Source organism: Myotis davidii, unplaced genomic scaffold (assembly GCF_000327345.1).
Source record: "Myotis davidii unplaced genomic scaffold, ASM32734v1 scaffold1618, whole genome shotgun sequence".
Taxonomy (NCBI): Eukaryota; Metazoa; Chordata; class Mammalia; order Chiroptera; family Vespertilionidae; genus Myotis; species Myotis davidii.
Window position 1 is genome coordinate 328107 of NW_006289227.1, and position 9861 is coordinate 337967.

Sequence of the window (9861 nt, forward strand, 5' to 3'; positions counted from 1 at the left end):
TGGGCCCCTACTCTATAATAATAAAAGTGTAATATGCAAATTGACCTAACGACCGAACAGCAGAATGACCATCTAGACCACCCTATCACACGCACTGGTGCCAGGCCAGCCAAGGTAGGTGTGATGCAATTGGTCAGGGGGGCCTTGCCATCACCCCATGATCACCCCACACAGGGAGGCCCAGGTCACTCTCTGCAGGGCAACTGATGGGGGGGCTCCATGATCAATTGCCCCAAAGAGGGTGGCCCAGGCCATCCTCTGCACAGTGATCAATCGCACACCCCCAGCCAGGTGGGTGGGGCCTCCCTGCTGGCAGCCACAGAGGGAGGCCCAGGCCACTAGCCAGCAATGCTGTGGCTGGTGTGCGGGGCCAGCCAGCGATTGCCCCGCAGAGGGAGGCCCAGGCCAGCCAAGTGATCACCCATGCCTGTCGCCCACAGAGGGAGGCAACCGGTGGCAGCGGGAAGCAGGGGGGCAGCACGGCACAGATGGCAAGCAGTGGCAGCGGCAGGGGCAGGGCCAGCTGCCAGCAGCCAAGGGGAAGGAAAGCCCTGATAGGCCAGGCCTAGGGGCCATACCCAAGGGGTCTCGGATTGTGAGAGGGCGAAGGCCGGGCTGAGGGACACCTCCCCCCATGCACGAATTTTGTGCACCAGGCCTCTAGCAGATGCTATAAAATTGTTAGTAATTTATTTGAATCAAAGTCCAAATAATGTAGATTTCCTGCAATCCATTGACATATCTCTTAAATCTCTTTTAATCTGTAACAGCGATTTTCAACCAGTGTGCCATAAGAATTTTGTTAAACATGCAGTACCTGACTATTTAGTCAGGGGCACTGCCCTCTTTTCCCTTAGCTTGTCAAATAAAAAAAAAATGACAACAGCCAACATAACAATAGCCATCCAATGTGACTGAATCAAAATTATATTATTTTTTTTGTCAGATTGGCAAAAAAATGTATTTTTATGTGCAGCAGAATATCAGTAACTAGTTTATGTATGCCGTGAGATGAAAAAGGTTGAAAATCACTCTCTATCAGGTTATTTTCTTTCAGCCTCCCCCCCCGACCCCCACCCCCAATTTTTGGCTGAAGACCTGGATCATTTGTCCCAGAGTTTCCTAGTCTGGATCTGGCTGGTGATGCACCCTCTAGTGGCAGGTAGCATGTGCTTCTGTCTCCTGTCACCCCTGTACATTGAGTATTAGCTCTAGATACTTCCTCTGTTGCACGCTCAGTTTTTGGACAAGACAACATCCTAGGAGGTGCTTGGCTTTTCCACCTGGTCTGCATTTGAGGTGTTAGTCATAGGTGATCGCCACCTACACCCACTGAGTCAAGATGGGTGTGGTAAAATGGTGATCTTCTATTTCTAGTGTTTCATCTTCACATAGTGGCTGGATTCCTATCTAATAGTAGACAAACATGGTAATTGACCATACCTTCACTATACCTCCCATTGGCTAATCAGAGCAATATGCAAATTAACCGCCAACAAAGATGGCAGCTAATTTGCATACTGCAGGCAGGGCTGGCCAGCACAAGCCGCCATCCAGGCCCCCATGTGTGGCCCTGGGCAGTGGGGCTTAGGCGGTGCAATTGCGCCCCCAGCCGGGACCCCCGTGTGCCACCTAAGCCCCATACCGCCTAAGCCCCGCCCCCAGCTGGGACTCCATGGCAATCCCAGAGCAGGAAAGTGCAGCCAGCAGGCAGCCCCCAGGTGGGCCTGCTCCTGGGTTGCCATGGTGACCCCAGAGCAGGAAAGTTCTGCACAGACAGCACCCAGCAGGGCCTGCCCCCAGGTCTCAGAGGTGATCCAGCGATCCATGAGCAGGAAAGCGTGGCCTGCAGGCAGCACCCCACCCTGGCCACAGCTCAAGGGAGAGAACAACACGCAGTGGAGGCCAGGAGCCTGAGAGATCAACACAGAGGGCGCCTGCTCCAAGCCTCTACGGTGTGGCTGGGGGCAGGCCCCCAGCAGATACACACACACACACGGAGTGGCTGCTCTGAGCCTCCTATGCAGCAAGGGGCAGGCTCCCAGCGGGGACACACACACACACACACACACACACACACACACACACACGGGAAGCCTGCTCTGAGCCTCTGCTACCAGTCTGTGGCCGTCAGTAGGACATCCACTGAGGCCTCCCGGACTGTGAGAGGAGCAGGCTGGGCTGAGGGAACCCCAACACCTAGTGCACGAATTTCGTGCACCGGGCCTCTAGTGTTATATAAAGGGACACTTCCCTTTATCTGCCGTTTAGTTGCCCTGAGGTATGGTGCATAAAAGGAAAAAGGTGACTTCCTTGATCCTTTCCCTTTATTTACCACTTGTCAGAGCAACATTTGTTTATTAAAAAAAATATGTGTCAGAATTCCTTTTAAGAGTTTTTATTGCAACAAACTACCTGGTAGTGAGGTTATGTGAGGAGAAAACCTACCTTCAGTTCTTGGCAGCTACTGATATCTTCCAACAAGAACTGATACCTGACAGACTAACCTGGCTTAAGCCTGGTGCGTTGAGAGGCCAGAGTGCTGGAGAATGAAGGCCCCGCAGCGGGAGTCAGAGCTGAGACCCGACCAGCCGACTGTAGAGACAGACCAGTCCTTGGTGATGATTGATAGCAGGCAGGGACAACATGGGCTCACAGCCTGTTCTGTAATTCTGACGGAGTCCAAGGAGGCTAGCCTTCTAGGCGCTCTGAACTCGCCTGTCATAAAAGGTGCCCTCGAGGCAAACTTGCCCACCTCCTTGAGGTCCATATTCAGGTAGCTGTTTCGCTGGCATCGGGGACCAAGATCCTTCTGCACTACTGACTGAATGCAGGACCATTTAGAGCTCAAGCCGTGGGCGCCACTAACAGGAAACACTGTTCAAACAAGGGTGGACAGTGTCTACGATACTTTAGACAATATTGCTTGCTATCAATTTCACCAACAATTCCCCATTTTTAACACACACTATGCTAATTATTAAGACACTTAATACACAAATGAAAACTCATTTCTAACACTCATCATGAAAATTAATGAAGCCTCTGTGGTTTCCCAGAGATAAGCAGTTGAACCCTTGCAGTAATTATCTACTTGTTGATCAGATGCTGGCTAACTATCCTGGAAGCGTGTATTCCAGCTCAGGTCAACTGGTGCCCCCAGAGTGTGACCTAAATGACACATATTTATATCACTCGTGTATTAGGTTGAGTCCCTTAGAAACAGACTGCAACAAAGAGCTGCCTGCAGAGGGTTATTGGGGAATGGCCTCAGGCAATATCCCCAGAAGGAAGTGAGGAGAACAGGACTGGACAGAGGAAAGTCCACAGGACCATCTGGAGGGAAGGAAGCTTCAGATAATGCTCTCGGGAGCTCTGGGGCTGGGACAGCTGCTCACTAAGGCAGGGTCCGGGCCTCTGCATCCAGGAGCCCTGTGTCATGGGCATGGGCTATCCCCCGGGAGGAGCACAACGGTGGATAAGGCAATTCTCTGAGGGACGCAGCTGTGAGTGGGAGCTGCCCAAAGCCCAGCATCTCCCAGCTCTGTCCACTGAGGGCCTGTCTGGGGGCCTTTTCTCTAAGCTTGTGATTATTTCAAAATCAGAACAAATATTACTAAAAATACGGAGCACTGATTATTAAAGAACTAGAGGCCCGGTACACAAAATTCATACATGGAGGTGGGGGGTCCCTCAGCCCCGCCTTCACCCTCTGCAATTCGGGACCCCTACACCTTTTTCTTATCTAGCTAACCTCTTCACATTTAAAAAAAATTAACTGAAATACCACCTACTCTAGGAAATCCTCTTTGAACAAATCTCTTTACAATCCATATTAAGTGTTTTCATAGTATATCATTCTTTTTCTTTAACAGCAACTTAGAGTGGATGCAGTGTGCTTCTCATTCTTGCCTCTGAATTCTTTCTTGTTGCTCTTGTAATAGCAAAACTTATCCAATTTACATTTGCCCTTCGAGGGCATATATTTGGTTCAGTTTCTAGTTGGCTCCCTGCTTTTTTTTTTTAAGCAATAAATTTGGGTTGTGATAGTAAGCCTCACTTGTAATCAAGCCTGTAGGTCCCCCTATCTGAATATTTCTATAATACCTATCACTTTAGCATACCAGAGATTGTGTTCATTTATAGAAAATAACAATAAATGTCACCTGATCATTTGCTCTCCTAGTAATATTTTATAGCAAGATGTATTATTCTAGTAATTTAACTATTACAAAGCTGAGGCATGCAGAAATAAATCACATTGAACAATAAAGAATGACTCAGATATCAAACCATAGTACCCTTAGGGCCTCCCTTGCCCTGTGCCTCGGATATCATAGCATATTACACAGTTAAGGGCAGAGATCATGACTTGAGCTTGTGTGTTCCTTGTCATGGTGCCTAGATAAATACTCAAATGCCATCCAGTCCAAATGACTGTGATGAGAGAGGCCCACCGTTGCTGGAGACCTCTGATTTTTATTTAAGGGGCCTCACTTGTTCTGCGCCTTTACAGAGCGGTGAGTAGTCGCTGAGGGAACTTGAGGAAACCCAGACAGAATTCTCCTCCTAAAAGATTTTGCTAAGCTGGTGCCCAGGACCGCTGAGCATTTGTCCAATTAAAACCCCGACACACAGCAATAACAAAGGCACTGGTCTCCTACTGCTAATGCCTAGGGATCAAACCCCAGCCTGCAGGAACTCACCCCCTCAGTCAGGACCCGGCGCTGGGTGGACCTGGGCTGGTGCTCCTAACTCTGGGGAGAGGGAGACTTCCCGTGGCTGCAGGATAGAGGTCCCAGACTCCGCGCCACCCACCCGAACAGGTCCATAGCGCAGGCTGGTCAGCAGAGCAGCTTCTTCTCCTGGGATCGCGGGGAGGCTTGGCCTGGCCTGTTAGTTCCGTGATTGATTGCGGGGAGGCCTGGTCTGTTCACCCCATGATCAGTCGCAGGGAGGCTTGGCCTGGCCTATTCACCCCGTGATGGGCGCCAGGCTGAGGGGTGTGGATCCAGGCCGCTGCTTGGCACCGGGGCAAGCGCAAGAAGCCACAGGGCAGGAACATCTGCTGGGTGCCTTCACCAGTAGGCCCAGAGTGGCCGGGGGCATTCTGGGACCTCAGCTGCTCAGGGCTTATGTGTGGACCTACAGGCTAGGAGGAGCCAGGGTCCCGAGGATGTTCCCAGGACCCAGGCCATTTGGTGGCCTGCGTATGCAAATTACCCCGCCATCTTTGTTGGGTTAATTTGCATTCTCTCCTGATTGGCTGGTGAGCGTAAGGAAGGGATGGTCAATTTACACATTTCTCTATTTAAAAAAAAAAAATATTTTATTGACTTTTTACCGAGAGGAAGGGAGAAGGACAGAGAGTTAGAAACGTGGAGGAGAGAGAAACATCGATCAGCCGCCTCCTGCACATCTTCCACTGGGGATGTGCCCACAACCCAGGTACATGCCCTTGACTGGAATCGAACCTGGGACCCTTCAGTCCGCAGGCCGATGCTCTATCCAACTGAGCCAAACCGGTCAGGGCTCACATGTTTCTCTTTTATTATAAAGGATAATTCTGCAGCTGGACTGCCCTGGCCTTTGTCTCCTCTGTGCTGCTTTGGTGGCCTCATAAAGGCCCCAAATACTGGGGAAGAAGGGATAAAGAATAACGTTAAAACTCTGAACTATATCAACAAAAGCTGGGATAGTTACCAGGAAGAAAGAATAATTATATTATCTCCCTCATATTACATGGGAGGGTTAACAGATAATTTTATTTCCCAACATCGATAATTGCATAACTATAGGTTCAAATATGTGCTTTTAAAAATTTGTACTTAATTACTAGTAGAATAAGAACAGAACATGTAACTTCCAAGTCAGTGGAAGAGCTTAAAAGAAAAGAGGAGAACATATAATCTATATAACAAAGGTCAAAAAACAAAGAACAGCTCTGACCAGTTTGGCTCAATGGACAGAGCATCGGCCTGCGGACTCAAGGGTCCTAGGTTCGATTCCGGTCAAGGGCATGTACCTTGGTTGCGGGCACATCCCTAGTAGGGGGTGTGTAGGAGGCAGCTAATCAATGTTTCTCTCTCATCGATGTTTGTAACTCTCTATCCCTTTCCCTTCCTCTCTGTAAAAAATCAATAAAATGTATATTTAAAAAAACAAAACAAAACAAAGAACAATTCTGGAAATTATAAAAAGTAAAATCAGAAAGCATGAAACTGACTGAAGTAAAGCCAAGCATATTATAGCAATAACAACGTAGCAAAATATAGCATACCATTTTATACAAATGTGTGAAACTTACTAGGATAAGTCACCAAACATATTTATATTATAGTGCCTGGTCAGAGTAGCTCAGTGGGTGAGTAAGCTATGAACCAGGAGGTCATGGTTCAATTCCCAGTCAGGACACATGCCTGGGTTGCAGGTTTGACCCCCAGTGTGGAGGCAGCGGATCAATGATTCTCCCCTATCATAGATGTTTCTATCTCTCTCTCCATCTCCCTTCCTCTCTGAAATCAATAAAAAATATTTTAAAAATTACATTACAGTGATGGTTACACAACCCAGTGAATATGCTAGAAAACATTGACTTGTACATTTATATGGGTAAACTGCATGTTGTGTGAACTATATCTCAATAAAAAATGTTACTTTAAAAACCCAATGGGATTGTAATTTGGGGTGTGGGGAAGAGAGTTGAAACATTTATTCTAAAGTGTTGCCCGAACTGGTTTGGCTCAGTGGATAGAGCATCGGTCTGCAGACTGAAGGGTCCCGGGTTCGATTCTGGTCAAGGGCATGTACCTTGGTTTCAGGCACATCCCCAGTGGGGGGTGTGCAGGAGGCAGCTGATCGATCTCTCTCATTGATGTTTCTAACTCTCTGTCCCTCTCCCTTCTCTGTAAAAAATCAATAAAATTTATTTAAAAAAAATAAAGTGTCTCTGAAGAAAAACTTATTAAGTAGAACTTATCCTACTGGATATTCACATGTGCCATCAATCTAAATAAATAGTGTTATAGCAGCACAAACATAGAACAATGGCACAGAAGAGGGGACCCAGAAACACATGCCATCGTGTTCAAGAATTTGGTGTCTACTTAAGGTGTCAACTCACATCAATGACACAGCAACCAGAAAGTTGTTCAATTAACACTTTGAAAAAATGTATCAATTCTGGATGGATTAAATAATAACATTTAAATTTTACAAAGAACTAAAAATATCTCAGAGATGAAAAAAATTTTATAAACATAAAGGTAACATATGAAATTGCAAGGGGAAGTCGGTAAATTTGACTACGGAAAAACCAACAGCATTGAAACAATATTTACATGCAAGTGACAACAGGAAATGGAGAAATATGTGCAACATGCTTGCATGTGTGACAGAGTTTAGTGTCCTTCATTCATAAAGAATTCTGACATATTTCAAAAGAGAAAAAAAAGAAATACACACACACACAAAGAATTCTGACAAATGAATACTCAAATCTCCAAAATAATGAAATGAATATATAAAAGCAATAAAATTGACTGATTAAAATGTGAAAAAGCACATTAACAAAAAATTCAAGATAAAACAACAGTGAGATATTTTTTGCAATAATATTCAAAATTGACAAGTGTATTAGTCAGGGTTCTACAGGGAAACAGAACTAGTATTAATTAATTAATTAATTATTAATAGAATTGACTCAGGAAGAGAGAATCCCCCCTTCCTCTGCCTTTTTGTTCTACTCAGGGCCTCAAAGGATTGGACCATGTCTGTCCACATTGGTGAGGGTGGAGCTTCTTTACTCAGTCTGCTGATTCTAATGCTAATTTCTTCTAAGACACCCTCACAGACACCCAGAAACAATGTTTCACCAGCTATCAAGGTATCCCTTAGTCCCGTTAACATATAAAATTGGCCATCACAGCAAAGTTTGGCAACCCCTCTTTTAGATCACTCCAACTTCACTGACGGGTTGACTACAACTTCATGAGAGATTTTGAGCCAGGAAAGCCAGTACCAAATTCCTAACTTAAAAAACTGAGTAAGATAATAAATGGTTATTGTTGCATGATACTAAGTTAGAGGGTTATTTGTTATACAGCAATACATAACTAATACTTGTCAGGCTGGATAAGAAAGCAAAATTCATGCTACCTATCAAAGTCACAACTTAGATTTAAAGAGACAGTAAGTTGAAAAATATATACAATGCAAACAGCAAACACAGGAGAGTTAGAAGGGCAATATTACTATCAGAAACAATAGCTGTTAAAAGAAACTTTACTAGAGACAAAGTAGTGGGACATTTCATAATAATAAAATGGTCAACATGTCAGCTATATGTAACAAGTATAAATGTTCACTATAACAGAGCCTCAGAATATATGACAGAATTGAAAGGACAAATAGACAATTAACCATCATAATTGTAGATTTAAATACGTCTATTTTAGTAATTGATAGAACAACCAAAATTTACTAAAATTAGTAACTGTCGATCAGTTTGACTTAACACTCCTTTTTTTTTTTTTTAGAGAGAGAGAGAGAGAGAGAGAGGGAGAGAGAAACATCAATGTGAAAGAGAAATATCAGTGATCTGCCTCCCCCATATACCCTAACCAAGGACCATACCTGCAACTTGGGTGTGTGCCCTGACTGGAAATTGAACCTCCACCTTCTGGTGCTTCCATGCTCCAACCAACTGAGCCACACTAGCCAGGCATTAGCACTTCATCCTAACAAAAGCAGGATGTAATTTATTATTTCCATACACTTGGAAAATTCTCCAGAGGAGACCAATTGCAATGCCATAATATAAGCCCTAATAACTTTATACAAATTGAAATCATACAACGTATGTTTTTTAACCATAATGGAACTATTCTTAGAATCCAGCTTATAAAAATAAATATAGGAGTCTCTAAATAGGTGGAAATTAAACACACTTCTAAATGACCCATGTGTCAAAAAAGAGATCTGAAGAAAATTTAGGAAATATCTTGAGATGAATAAAAACAAAACCATAACATAGAAAAATGTATAGAATGCAGCTATAGCAGTATACAGAGGGAAATGTATAACTTTAAATACAAATAAGAGAGAAATACTTAAAATTAATCTTAGCTTCTACCTCAAGAACTAGAAAAAGAACAGTAAATAAAACTCAAAGTAAATGGAAAGGAAGAAAAACTAAAGATCAGAGTGAAAATCAGTGAAATAGAAAATATTTTTAAAAAATAGAGAAAATCAATGAAACCAAAATTAATAAACTTTAGCAATTCTGACCAAGCAAAAATTCCCAAAATAAAGAATAAAGGAAGGAATACCACTAACAACCCTATAGGAAATAGAAAAGTACTATAAGGGAAAATTTTTTGTTGTTATTAATCCTTACCCAAGAATATTTTTCCATTGATTTTTAGAGCGAGTGGAAGGGCAAAGGAGAGACACACAGAGAGAAACATTAATGTGAAAGAGACACATCAATCGGTTGCCTCCCACATGCAGCCGGACCAGGCTGGGGATCAAGCCTGCAACCAAGGTATGTGCCCTTGACTGGAATCAAGCTCCAGAGCCTTCAGTCCATGGGACAAATCTGCGAGGCATAAGGGAATACTATAAACAGCTTTTGGCAAACAAATTAGGCAACTTACATGAAATAGACACATTCATAGAATGAAACAAATTACCAAAACTGACTCAAGAAGAAATAAAAAATATATAAGTAGACCTATAGCAAGTACAAAAATTGAATAAATAATTAAAAATATTGCCCTGACTCGTTTGGCTCAGTGGATGGAGCGTCGGCCTGCAGACTGAAAGTCCCAGGTTCGATTCCGGTCAAGGGCATGTACCTGG